This window comes from Pongo abelii, chromosome 2, assembly GCF_028885655.2.
Source record: "Pongo abelii isolate AG06213 chromosome 2, NHGRI_mPonAbe1-v2.0_pri, whole genome shotgun sequence".
Classification (NCBI taxonomy): domain Eukaryota; kingdom Metazoa; phylum Chordata; class Mammalia; order Primates; family Hominidae; genus Pongo; species Pongo abelii.
Window position 1 is genome coordinate 30569791 of NC_085928.1, and position 15200 is coordinate 30584990.

The following is a 15200-nucleotide window of genomic DNA, read 5'->3' on the forward strand; positions in this document are numbered from 1 at the left end:
TCTAGAATCAGATGACTCAGTTGCCACCCCATGCTATTAACAAAAACAAAAGCTGGAAAGAATGAATAAAGTATTAATTGGTCTCATGTGGCTTCACACAAGATACTACTCATTCATCCATATTTTTTAAAACAAGGGCATAGATAAAAGAATAAATCCAGATCTTTGAAGCAAACTATAAAGGACACATATGAATACTTTCAAATCAAATGTCTACACTTTTACTACAGTTTAGGAAAGCGCATGCCAATTCCAAACACTGATGAAATAAATGATATCAAAGTCTATTATTATCATAAAATAGGCAACATATAAATAACAAAAATATTTTTAAAGAAAATCTCATAATACTATCACATTCACATACTTCTTTTTCATATACATCTATGAAAGTATACAGAAGAACCATTAAACATTATGAAATAGATGAGTAAATATGAAGTAAATAACTGTAAATAAACATCAAGTAAATAAACTGGTATAATCTAAAATATATATATAATTTGTACTGCCAAAATTGGAATAAGAAAGTCTACCATTAATTTTGACAGTGTGAGTTTCATTCTTATTTTGGTTTAAGGATTTTCTCTTTAAGAAGTGAATATATGCTATCTGAGAAATAAAATACCCTATACATCCCTATATACGTAAGTTCTTTCAGGAGCTCAAAGATAAACTCATTAATCTTCAGGTACTCTTGGAGATTTGTTTCTATTAATATAATTGAATATACTCCAAAAAGTTGACCATAATTGCACTTTGTCTTGATAACTGTTCAATAATTTATTACCCATGATGCAACTATCTATGGATAAAGTAGCAGAGGGGTGAGAGAGGAGATTGGCTATGCTTTGCCCAATATGGGTTTTTTAACTCTCTTAAGATAACGAAGGAATCATGGTAGACTCAAGAAGCCAGGAAATCAGCCACAGAGCAGACATCAGTTTCAAGGCTGAGGGTCCTGCCTGTGATAGACTGCCATTGAGTTCTCTTATAGCCAAACAGAAACACTCCAAATTTTATCTGGCTATTACAAATGGCCACATGAGTAGCCTCACAAAAGCAGTTGCAGCATAGGCTGGTCTGCATTTAAATCAGTAGTATTTCAGAGAGTGTTCTGATTTGACAGAAATGAGTGGTGATGTGAGGTATCAGAAAGGCAGGTGGGCCAGCAGGGGGAAATGCCCTAAGTATGAGCACAACCCTATAGAACGGTGACTTGAATTTGCCCTGAGACCAACGCCTGGGCAGATTTTCATCTGAGCCACCTGGTACCTGTCTGTGTTCTCTGGGTCCCACTTTGGCTTACTTTCAACCCCCAATCACCCCCACAGAGCCTTGGCTTCCTGACTCCTGGTGATTAGCTCCACTGCCTCATTAGGAACTTGTCTTTCCCTTTTCAAGGCCTCTGCTTCCCACCCATGACACTGCACACCCCCCTCCCAGTCCTAGCCAGCATTGATCTGGCACAGCTCAGGATTCCCTCTGAGAAACTTCATAATGGCAGGTGGGACAGCCATGTATTAAATATTATTTGTCCCTTACAAACAGGGCATCTGACTTGGCATCTGAAAAACCTATCTTACAGACGTGGCCTAAACCACCACTGAAACATGCTGAAGCAACTGGCTTTTTGACACAGCTCTCACACTCCCCCTTGAGGTGCTGTTTTAAAAAGCTTTTTATACTAAAAAAGGTGAGGTGCCACCTCTTACAATGAGGCAGATTCCCAATTAGTGTTAATGTCCAGCATAACATTCAAAGTCACATCATTGCAAAATCCCCTAGTATGCCAAAACTGTGTTTTGCACCCTGATGTCACCACTACCTAGTCAGTGCAGAAGGGACTCCGAGGTAACCATGTTGCCCACTTACACAGAAGAATATTTAATCCCCATGAATGACTGCTTTTCTGATGTTTTCATCAATTCTCTGGGTAATAGATTAAGCTTTAACTAACTCATTTTCATACATACCCCTAATTCAATCAAGCTCAATAAAAGTCATTCTGGACTGCAATTATTTGCTAAGGAACAATTACATTCAAATGAAAAAAAAAAAAAAACTGCTGGGCATGATACCACGCATGGTACACATGCCTCTCCATTTATAGAGTAAAAACAACAACAAAAATAGCCAAACTGCTAGAAAAAGGAAATAAGGATTTTTTCCTCATCCTCTGGAAAACAGAATACTCATGCTTTCATACCTAAAAAGGGGGGAAGGTAGGGAATGAAAAAGCAAATTTTTAAATTATTGCTTTCAACTACATGTATGCTTTCAAAGAGGCTGTATTTCTAATCTAAGAGCAAGCATGACTTCTGAGACCCCAAGAAAGTACAGGTCACAGACGAGGAGTTCTAATACCCACTCTTCCACAAAACCTTCCTGGCTTCCTCCATTTCCTCAGTAGGTACTGTATTCCAATTTCCACTTTATAATGCAAGTTTTTAAAACTACTTCTCCATCTTTATATGGATACAATTATTATCTTCTCCTTGACTCACTATTTTATATACTACATGTTGATAAAATGAACTTCATCACCAAGCTTTTACTTCCATGTAATAGAATGTAGTTGTGTTTGTAGTCAAAAAATTCTTGTTGATTTAATTAAAGCCTTCTCTGTCCTGGGTGTGTATAACCCTTTCCCACTCTATATATTCTGTTATTCCCAACAGTGGCCTCAGACACATTATGCAATTTATAGTACTGAAAATGATGTTGTTATACCAACCGTTATGCAATTTTGGCCAATGAATTCCATGCCTCAGGTCACTGTTGTCCACTACAGGCTAAAGGCCTAGAAATGATAAACTGACAGTCTGATCTCTAGTTAAATCATTTGCTGAAATAAAATATCTTCATATAGAGAAAGATAACTGCAGGAACATATATACACTCACATACACACACATATAAAATAAAGAAAGTGGCAACATAAACTATGAATAAAGACAAAACTTTTGTTAAAATCACCCGTCTGTCTTTTACAGTTGAAGCTTAAACCACAGCTGTTTCACAGGCATTTCTGGCTAGGCACCAATCTTTAACTGAAATTACAATGTCAGCCATACTGAGGATGGAAATCTCTCAAAAGAAATGCAAATCTGAATGACCTCTTTGTCACCTTCCCACCCCTACCTTGGCATTTCCTCATTACTCCCAGAGCCTTTCAGTTGAAAAACATTAAATATAGTAATAAAGGCAAATATGTCTTAAGAGTTCCCTAGATAATTTGGCAGTAAACCATAGTAATTAAGTAATTACAGATTTGTCCATTTGTTTGGATTCTCCAAAAAAAGTATCAGAAAACACTAGGTAGCAGGGACAAAAACTCCAGCATTCATTGTTTCAGATGGGCCCTTTATAACAGCAGATGAAATATTTGCAAATCCTCTCCCCTTCAGTACTCAATATTGAACCAAGTATAAAGTTATTTTTAAAAATGACCGGCAACGCATGGTGGCTGACGCCTATAATCCCAGCACTTTGGAAGGCCCAGGCAGGTGGATCACTTGAGCTCAGTAGTTCAAATCCAGCCCGGGCATCATGGTGAAACTCCATCTCTACTAAAAATACAAAAAGTAGCTGGGTATGATGGTGTGGGCCTATAGTTCCAGCTACTCAGGAAGCTGAGGCAGGAGACTCGCTTCAACCTGGGAGGTGGAGGTAGCAGTGAGGTGAGGTAATACTATTGCACTCCAGCCTAGGTGACAGAGTGAAATTCAGTCTCAAAAAAAAAAAAAAAAAAAAAAGAAAGAAAAGAAATTACGTACCACCTACCTACATGCCAACAGAATAGCAAGGCAAATGATGTAGTCTTTTACTGTTTGGGAAATTACTAACCTACTATGCATTAACACTGCAAAAGCTATTAGCAGACCGGGTGCGCTGGCTCATGCCTGTTAATCCCAGCACTTTGGGAGGTCAAGGCAGGTGGATCACCTGAGGTCAGGAGTTCAAGACCAGCCTGGCCAACATGGAGAAACCTTGTCTCTACTAAAAATACAAATATTAGTTGGGCATGGTGTTGGGTGCCTATAATCCCAGCTACTTGGGAGGCTGAGGCAGGAGAATCACTTGAACCCGGGAGACGGAGGTTGTAGTAGCCAAGATTGTACTACTGCACACCAGCCTGGGCAACAGAGCAAGACTCCATCTTACAAAACAACAACAAAAGAGCTATTATAATAGTTACTGCTTTCTTAAAGCTGATGAGATCTAGCTGGGTAATCACATACACAAACACACAAAGCTAAATAATAATAGCATAATACATAATAAATGTCAAAATGGTAAGCAAAGAAATTTTTTAAAGTTAGAATATAGCAGGTGATCTCTACACAGGAGATGAATAAAACTGGAACCTGAAGAACCAATGACAATTGGGAATACAGACAGACAAGATGGAGGAGAGTGTTAAAGGCACAGGATGAGCAAAGGTTCAATACTAAAGCTAGCATGACTTGCTGGAAGGGATAGGAGTCATATGCAGCAGATCTGGTTGAAGTACAGGATTCACATGAGAAAGTAGGACATGAAATGTGGGCAAATGAGAAAGCAATGTGATCTGTTCTTTTTTCTCTCCATAGTTTCCTAAATAGCAGAGTAATGTTAGCAGCATGGTGCTATACTAAGCATACTGGCCTTAGGTTTACCACCCTGCAATTGTGGGCCAATTCCTAAGCCTCTCTGAGCCTCTATTCCTCATCAGCAAAACTGGGATAACAATCCCTACATCTCTAATGGTTGCCTTCAGAATTATTAGAAGATATTATAAATTCAAAGCATTTGCTATACAATAAGTGCTCAATAAATGTCAGTAATCTCATTAGAGATAAAACTAAGGGGTAGAAAAGCATTTAATAAAGTTACATTGTGAACACACTTAAGTTTGCCTTGACTATTCTCAGCATTTGGGTGCTGAATGAATTGCTACTTCTCAAGTGTTATTTCACCATAGATTTTATTTTAATTTAGATGGCTTTCATATATGTTTAATTCTGACAGTCTCACTTTTAACCCTACCAATTTCAATGTACATGAGCTGATTTAATAATATAGACATCTTATTATAATGAGCACGCGCCATAAGATTTTTGCTGCAGGGACCATGGTGGAACCATGAATGTCTGCAGTTTCCACAAGTGGAGAAGTCAAAAGAGTAGGCATTAGTCCAGTCAGATGCCGCTTTTAAACTCCTATGAATTGTATCAATGAGACCTTCTCAGGTATGGGATATCGCACATTTAAGGCAAAAAGAGTTTCACTTCCAGGAAGGGTATAAAAACGTGTTTGCCAGCAGCTACATCAGGAATAATGACAGGGAAGCCCCAGAATCTTTGGGAAGACTCATAAGCTCTATCAAGCCACTGAGAACTAAGCTGGAAAATAAACAGTGAAGATAATCCCAGCCCCATGGGATACCCCTCAGAGACTGGGTTAGCTGAAGTAAACCCTGACCCACACTCTTTAGGTATCAGCCTGCATCTTCAGGAAGGGGTTCTGCAAATGAAACCCACTGGAGAAACCTTAAGACCACCTTGTCCCCTGTTGAGGCAAGAAAGTGTTCCCTGGGCTGCTTTCACGTCAGCAATAATTTGGCAATAATTTGCAATATATTAAAAAATCACATTCTTAATAAAAAAATTTAGTCCAAAGTCATTTGATAAAAAGGGAAGTCATTCATTATCAATTCACATAATTTTAAATGGAAAATCTTCAGTTCCAAGAAGCAAAGGACAGTGATCTCTTATTTTCCCTTATTAATACATTAAATAATGTCATTTAACAGCATATTATGATCAAAAATTACAGTATATTCCTTTGCTTTTTTGAGACAGGGTCTCACTCTGTCACCCAGGCTGGAGTGCAGTGGTGCAATCTTGGCTTACTGCAACCTCTGCCTCCTGGGCTCAGGTGATCCTCCCACCTTAGCCTCCTGAGTAGCTGGGACTGTAGGCACACGCCACCATGCCTGGCTAATTTGGGGGGGTGTGTGTGTGTGTGTGTGTATGTGTATACATATATATATATATATATTTATTTATTTATTTATTTTGGTAGAGGAGTGGTTTCTCCACATTACCCAGGCTGGCATCTTGAACTCCTGAGCTCAAGCAGTCCTCCCACCTCAGCCTCCCAAAATGTGGAATTACAGGCATTAGCCACCGTGCCTGGTCATATGTTACTTGTTAAAAAACAAAAAACTGTACTGTCCAGAAAAAGTACCTGTTTCAAGTGTGTCTAACATATTTCCAGCCTGGGCTCCATGGCTCACGCCTATAATTCTAGCACTTTGGGAGGCCGAGGCAGGAGGATCACTTGAACTCAGGAGTTTGAGATCAGCCTGGTCAACATACTGAGAAGACCCTGCCTGTACAAAATATTTAAAAATTTGCTGGGCATAGTGATGTACACCTATAGTCCCAGCTACTTGGGAGGTTGAGGTGGGAGGATTGCTTGAGCCCAGCAGTTCGAGACCAGCCTAGGCAACACAGTAAGACCTGCCTGTACAGATTTTTTTTTTTTTTTTAATTAGTCAGGCTTGGTAGTTTGCGCCTGTAGTTAGTACCAGTTACTTGGAAGGCTGAGGTGGGAGGATGGCTTGAGCCTGGGAGTTCAAGGCTGCAGGGAGCCATGATTGCACCAGTGCATTCCACCTGGGTAACAGAGCAAGACCCTGTCTCAAGAAAGAAAAGGAAGGAAATGAAAGGAAAGAAGAAAGTAAACGGAAGGAGGAAAGAAGGGAGGGAAGGAAGGAATCCAAGAAACTTTCCTTAGAGTCCATCAGGGAAGTCCAATCACATTTCCACAGCTGAAGCCAAGTAGGACCCAGAAAGTTTAAGTGACTACACAAAAGGCCATCAGCTGGTTTATGATAGAGCTGTGACAACACCCCAGGTCTTCACGTTGCTTTTCTCATGACTTCACACTGCTGCCCTTGTAGGAGTTGATGTTTTTCCCTATCATACATCCTGTGAAATCACAGGATTACAGAATGTTGGAGGCAGATAAGAGTTTGAAGCCACTCAGTTCAACCCATCGACCACACAGCCAAGACAGAGGCAGAGGTAGGCCAGAACCCAGGGTTACTGCCATGGTCAGTACATTTGCCCTGTATCACACTGCCTTCTGGAATATGATCAATCCGTTTGATCTGCAGTTTGTCATCCACAGACTAGCAGGAAGTTCCAGACCAGATTACAATGCATCCCTACTCTTCCTGTGTTCCTCTACAGAAGCGTTCAGCTGGAAAAGTATCGTAAAACCAGGGCCTAAGTTTTTACTGTCAATGCTCAGTAAGAGAATATTTCTTGGCTCTAAAACAATTTCTCCTTTCTAGTCTGAAGGCAAAGAAAGATGCCTTCTACAGCCTGTTAGCTGTAGAAGTGAGCATGTAAAATACTTCTTTGTGTTCCTAAATATTCCTATAAATACCTTAGAATAAAAAGTTAATGTCAGTGTAGACAGTATAGAGGAATTCTCTGTAGTTTCCACTCAATTTTGCTGTAAGCTTAAAACTTCTAAAAAAAAAAAGTCTATTATTTTTTAAAAAGTTAATGCCAGTTTATTACATTCTAACTACATTAAAATTATATATTGACTGAAGAATAAATAGCAAGCCAATGCCAGTTGAGAATATACGAAGAGTAATTCTCCTTTAAATGCTCACCGCACTAGAAACGCCTAGTACCAATTAAAATTATGTTCTCCATTAAAACTAAGCACATTCTCTACAGTAACAACCTCTTTACGATATAAATGCTCTACCAATAATTAATCCTCAATAAATGCCCTCTGCATTAGTTCCACTGCTCCCACAGTAGTCAATATTTAAAATAATACAAAACATTTAGTCTAGATTAAGCCAATTCAAAACAGTAAAGGAAATATTCTCCAACTATTTCCATTGGTAGACATAAGGGTTATCCTTTGTCACTAATTCCAGTGTAGTAACCCACAGAAATCAGTGCTATACAACTCTGGGGGCACCAATTATAAGTACTACAAGGCAAATGGCAAAAAGAGATACCTGTAATAGCCATGGTTCTTAATACTGCTAATAAGTATGTTGAAATGTTAACCTCTTATATAATTAACAAAATCAGATTTTGTCACCTTTCAAGTTAAAAAGGAGTCTCATGTAGAAACTTTATTTAAATAGCAGAATAATCAGCTACAAAAGTGTATTTTCCATATTGGTTTTTCTTAAGCAGCAAATTACAGACATGTATGTTTTTGCCTGCTCATCATACAGTCCCCCCCACCCCCATTCCTTGGTAAAGGCACTTACATTTTTAGGAAAATACTCCACGTACCTTGAATGTATATATATTTTGGGAAAATAGTCCATGGCTCCTTGAGTGGGACTGACCTAATTCTACCTGAGTTTCAGGTATAGAAATATTACCAAGGCTTGGCCACTCAGCTTATTCCATCTTTGTGAACACTGCAGCTGGGTGATGAATGGGTACGAAACCTGAATCACGGCAAAGCATGCAAAATAAATAATACGAAGTTTATGCTATATTATTCCCAGTGCCCAAAGGGAGAGGAGACAGAGAGTAGAACAATTAACAGTTTTGTTGAAATAAAAGTACTGGCTGGGCATGGTGGCTTACGCCTGTAGTCCCAGCACTTTGGGAGGCCGAGGCGGGAGGACCATGAGGTCAGGAGTCTGAGACCATCCTGGCCAACATGGTGAAATGCCGTCTCTACTAAAAATATAAGAATTAGCCGGGCGTAGTGGTAGGCACCTGTAATCCCAGCTACTCAGGAGGCTGAGGCAGGAGAATCGCTTGAACCAGGAGGCCCAGCTTGCAGTGAGCCAAGATGGCTCCACTGCACTCCAGCCTGGGCAACAGAGCGAGAATCCATCTCAAAAAAAAAAACGGTGAAAATATTGAACCACATATATACTTCCTGAAAAGAAAGGAAAGAGAGTACTGGTTTATTTTACTCTATTTCAAATCCTAATTTCAGTGACTTTATTCAAAATTTTTGGCACATGATGATATTCAATAAGTCAAGATGTTTAGATTTTAAATTTTTACTACACATACCAGTTTCTCCTTCAATTGTATTTCCTATAAAGATAAGCTTCAGGTTTCAACACAAATACTAAAAACTGGCAAATGTTAATTTGACTTCTAAAACTAATTCTATGGTATTTCCAATATCTTGAAATTTGCTTATGTATGGCAGTATACTTAAGCGGACAGTGGCACACAATTCATTTCCCATGCAAGGTTATGGCCTGATATGTTTTCTTAGATTCAGCAGAAAAAATAATACAAAATAAAAACATGGACTCATTTGGAATATGGTGTTTCGCTTCAGTGAGAGTTATCATACATGCCTCCAGAAAAACATAATCAATTTCTGAGGAGTTAAAGTAAAATATATCAATACCCAAACTATTCTAAATATAATTTTCAAATAAAACCTTCATAGCTTGGAAAGGCACAGTGTTTGAGTTACTTTTATAGATGGTAATAGTCATAAGGAACCCAAGAGTTGGGTATCGTACAATATATATGATAATTATTTTCTTCACTAGACTAGATCCCTCATATCAACTTACTTGACCCAGGTCTCTTTCATAAAAGTTGAATTTAATATATGTGATATGGTCACACATGAACATCACATAATCAAAAACATAAACTTCAAACTACTGAGCTCTACCATTACTCAGATTCCAGACAAAGAGAGTACTTGCTATAACTTAAAAGCAACAACAAAAGTATTTGTTTATTCTCTGGAGGTAAGTTGGATAGAAAGGAATCATTAAATGTAAATTCAGACCTAAGATTTATTTCCAAACGTTAGCTATATCAACAAGGCTTTTACAGGTTTCTGGAAATGCCAGAGCCTGCTTTGATAACAAGAGTAAAAGCAAACTTCAATTATTCTCTTTTCTGGGTGAACAGTAACAGGAATAGTAACACACTTTGGATTCCAATTCTGAATCATGGTTTATAGCCTTCAATGAATCTCATCAGCAACAAGTTTCATATAATAAATTTTGGGGAATCTTCAAGAGATTGTCTATGATATACACTTGAATAGGCTTGAAATTTAAGGTTATTTGTTTACAGTAAAATCTACAACACAGTTCAACACTGTTGCTAGAAAATAACTTAATTTTAATTAACTAATTAGGTCCCGCTTTGTCTCCATACTACAGTCCTCCCTCCAAAGCTATTTTAATATGCTTACTGAATATTTTGTATGGTACTAATTCTACATAGAGCTGAGAATGGTACAACAGATAACAGAGGTAGAGGAGAGGACTAAGAGGGAAACTCTAGGTTTCTCTTTTGAAGTTCTAGCATGAGAACTCAAATAATGCATACTAACAGACATCTGTCTAAGTTAAAAATCCAACGGTAGAGTAACAAGACGAGGTGGCATGTAAGCATACCCACAGACATAAGTAAGCATTGTCATCTTTATCTGTTTATATAACTGAAAGGTATCACCTACAGTCTAAACTTAGTAGCATCAAGTGGAATGAATAGAAGTCCAAAAGTAGAGAATAGAGAGGGGATGCCTACCTTAACTGAAAAGCACGTAAAGTGACATATTGTAATATGAGCCAACACTGTGAAGTAGATGGCTAGCAAGAAGAGATGAAAGCCCACTCCATCTGGTGCTATCTGTCTACATCTGGTAAGAACATAAAGACTATTGAGAGGTTATGAAGAGGGGCTAAGAAACCCTGTTGGGGGCACAATGGTTGAAGGAAATGAAAATGTTACTCTGGAAAAGAAGAAGTGTTCTTTCCACATCCTTTTATGGTCTTAAGGAAGAGACATCAGACATAATTTTGTATGGTGGTTTCAGAGGTTAAAACTGAAATCAATAAGCAGATGTTTCTAACAGGCAGTTTTGGGGGTTCCGTATGAGGAAATTCTTTCTAACCATCAGATCTGTCTAAAAATGAAGTGAGTTCCTCTTGGATGTTTGTGCAGGGCACTGAGGCCTTAGAGTCTAAGATTTTAACATTTCGAGATTCTCTATCTTTCAAAAAACAAAACAAATGAGAGCTGGAAACCATGATGCCTGAAATCAATCATGTCCGCAGTCATGATGCCCAGAGATGACAGCTCTATTCCTTTGATCTGCACCAAATATGCTAGTGCAGTAATACATTTTCAAAAGTTCAGGTTATATGCATTTTAAATCATGATTAATATCAGTATTAATATCAAACTGTTTAAGGAACTAAGAATTGATCATAAGCCAGTTTCTAATTTAAAGATAGTACAGAACTTTTCATAAAATCAAAAGATTTAATAATAATATGATTCAACTATTATATATGTAGCTTATGCTCATTTTATTGCACTATATTGAAACTGTTAACATATGAAATTCAAAATAAATAGCATTATTATCTATTTTCATATAACTGTTTTTTGAAATTCAAAGCACTTAGAAACATTCAAATCTATTAAAAATTATTATAGTAACTTATATAATAAAGTTTTCCCATGTTATATATTAAGAACAGAGCTAACAATAGCTACAGTTATACTCATTAACTGTACAAATATGAAAAATAATCTCCACAGTACAAATTATCAGATGGGTAAGTCATTCAACTACAAGGCTTCTCTATGTACATCAGTTTTGTTTTACTTTTGGTTGTCATTGTTTTTTAATCAGTATTTTATGAACATCCCAAAAGAACAGACTACTAATTGTAAAAGAGCAAAAGGATTTGTCAGAATCATTTAACAAGGGATTTTATCTTCTAATTGTATCTTACAGACTTAGGTTCACATTTTTATTTCATTATCTTATAAAATTTGCTTTTCAGCATATTTTTAGCTGACCTTGTAGGGTAGAGAATGCACCCCAGAATTGAAGATCATAAGGTTAATATCTTTGTAGAATTAACACACCTTATAATTGACTTGCTAAGGGATTTTACCATTTTTCCCCTGCCAGGGGACATTCCCTTTCAGTTAAAATTCCACTATACAGATAACTACTTTGATAACAGGTGAGCTCTTTTTGTAATCACATATTTTTATTGTGTGAACCCTTCTCTGAAGGTTATTCCAAACATCTGACATAAAAGCAATAAAAGAAAATTCCAACAACCCTAAATTAAAAAATCATATTTCCTTTATAAAAATTAACTTCAAATAGATCACAAGTAGACACACCTAGACACTTTCAAAAACTGAAAGTACTAATAAACATGTAAAAGCATTTCTAAGGCCAGGTGTGGTAGCTCACGCCTGTAATCCCAGCACTTTGGGAGGCCAAGGCTGGCAGATTACCTGAGGTCAAGAGTTTGAGACCAGCCTGGCCAACCTGATAAAACCTTGTCTCTACTAAAAATACAAAAAAAAAAAAAAAAAAAAAAATTAGCTGGGCATGGTGGTGCACACCTATAGTCCCAGCTACTCGGGTAGGCTGAGGTAGGAGAATCACTTGAACCCAGGAGGCGGAGGTTGCAGTGAGCCAAGGTCGTGCCACTGCACTCCAGCCTGAGCAGCAGAGGGAGACGTCATCTTAAAAAAAATAAAAATAAAAAAAGCATTTCTAAGATCCCACCAGAGGTTCCCACTAGGATCTGAAATTGAAACCTGTGAGCCAGCTCTTGATTGCCAGTGCTAAAGAAAGGCAACTGAATTAAGAATTCTGAAAACCATTTTCAAATCACTTTGAAATACCTTCTTCTCCCATAAATAAATTTTCTTAAAATGATTTAAATATATGCAAAAATAATTTAAGTTTTCAAATATAACAAATTTAATGTAACTACTATTTATGTTTCTTATGGTTAAAAGTAAAATCAATTTTACATTTCTTAGACGACACAAGGCAGAAAAGTATCAACTGCAGAGAAGTTAAAGAGTCTTCCATAGCTAAGGAAAATTGACCTGGAACTGAAATGTCACCAGGTTGTCATAAATAATCCACAAAAAGCAAAAAGAATGCATGCACTGGTAATATATTTCTAGGTAAGAGACCCCACAAAAATGACGATGACTTTAAAAACAAAACAGAACCCCAAAACCTGTCTGAAGTTAATTAGATTTTTTTTAGGGTTTTTTTTTTTAAACTAATTCTAAGCAAGGAGAATGGTTTTTAACCCAAACATGCCAGAATAAAACTTACACTATGTATCAACCACAAAAATGTTTGGTTAAAGTCTTCTAGACAACCTACACTGGGAGACTCACTTGACACTGAACTTTATCTTAACACTTCACTTTCTCCCACCACACATAACTTCTACAGTGATTTTCTTCTTCCTTGTTTTAATCTAAACATCTTCACTATTTTTTATCCAAGTGCCTGCCTGGGCACTTCATGAGGTATGTTTGATTAGGCTATAGTCAGATGTGCCTAGGATGAGCCTAAAAATGAGCCCAAAGGCTTAGAGGGCTGGGCAGAGTGACAAGGTGGTAATTTCCCTATTGTGATGGAAAAGACTCGTGTCCAGGTGATTAGGATGAGCAGCAAGCTAAACAGTTTGTTCTAGTCAGGCAGAGATCCAGTTTGGGATCTCTTTGACATGGGGTGTTATAATGAATGAATCAGAAAAAGTTTGAGCAGACAGGAAGATTTGTGAGTCATCTAAATGCACACCACTAAACCTACGGTGAAGAGATGTCACCCAGGGTCCTCCCCAAAGGAGAATAAGTAAATCAGGGGCCCATGGGCTGAAATCTCCGGGAACCTTCACAGCGTGGCTTTTGACAATTCCTTTTTCATTGTGAGAAGAGTTAGGAAAGGAACATAAACATCATCACCCTTGCCCATAACTGACACTGTTAAGTATTTCTAGGAGTTGGTCTAAACCTGTTCTCTGGGCAAGCTAATCCTCAAGTACCCCATCCCGACAGCACATGCCTGTCTACTACATACACTGTTCTTCCACAACTTTTCCTAATAATCCCACACATTTCAAAAGATCTCTCAAAAGATCTCTATACTCAAAGCATGTTTTACTCACTGAATTATGTTCCCTTGGCCAGATCACATCCTATTTTCTGTCAGAATTGGTTTAAAGATGAAAGATAAGCTCATTGCTTTGGCAGGCAACAGACACGGCAAACTCACTGGGTTAGGGCAAATTCTATCTGAAAACTGAACGTCATTTTCCCCACTTCCACCCCAGAAATGTAAGTCCAAAATAGTTTAGGCAATGACAGCAACCAAATAATACCAGAGTTCCCCACCTGCATCGTGCAAAGGAGTGGGGAGGAGGAGGGAGAACATATTCAAATACAAAGAGTCCTTATATTTACTCTGAGACATTTAACTACTCAGAATCTGTAGGAACCTCAAAAAGTTTCCACAATGCCTCTTTATTTGAATCAATCACTCTCAAGCTGGACTACAAAACACAATCACAGGAGACACTTTAAAATATGCAGATACCCACACATTCTCTCCCCTAAACCAATTAAATCAGAATAATCCTGAATATTGGTCTCAGGCATCCAGAGCTGGAAAAGCTCCCCAGATGATTCTAAGGTGCAGTCAGACTTGAGAACCACTATGGATATAGAAGGACTGAAGTGATAACAACTAAGTGTTAAAAATTGATAGTATTTGTGACTGATGAGCTCAGAGGACTAAAGTGGAGGGTTTAAAATGGTCACAGGTAATATTGAATCAGACCAGTTAGGCTTATTCTCTTTTATGGCAAGACTGTATCTCTGCAGACAGGCATCTCACCAGTTTATGCCACACATTTGAATGGATCTGTGTATTTAAAAAAACGGTGTTGGAGGAAAGTCTCAATATGCGCAATGTGAAACTGTCCTTACATTCACAAAGCAGTAAGGAAGAGATGTGGTTTGTTCATTATGCCCTTTCCTATGTTCTCCACCACATTTGATAAACATGTTTTGCAACTCAGCTGACTATATTAAGAATGCATTCTGTGGCTACAAGAGAAGGGCAAAATTTCTGTGTGACCACTAGGCTCCAACCAGAAGTATGCCATGACTACTACTAAATAGATGGAACACGTTTGGCACTAAATTATGTGTTTGTAGAAGGAAAAAAAAAAACATATCCCATGGCCAAAAGTTAATGACATCGGTTATCATCTTTAACATACCAATGAGCAGGGGAGATGAGGGGGAATATATCCTCTGTGAGGCTGCCCAGTTATTTCACAGTAGCTTCAAACATCATTCCACAATGGTGCTCAACAT

The 15200-nt window shown here is 37.9% G+C and overlaps 1 protein-coding gene across 31 annotated transcripts in view; it reads right to left on the reverse strand.

Annotated features, from left to right (window-relative positions):
- Nucleotides 1-15200, reverse strand: part of BBX (BBX high mobility group box domain containing) — a 280471-nt gene that overhangs the window by 160438 nt on the left and 104833 nt on the right. The window lies entirely within an intron of this gene.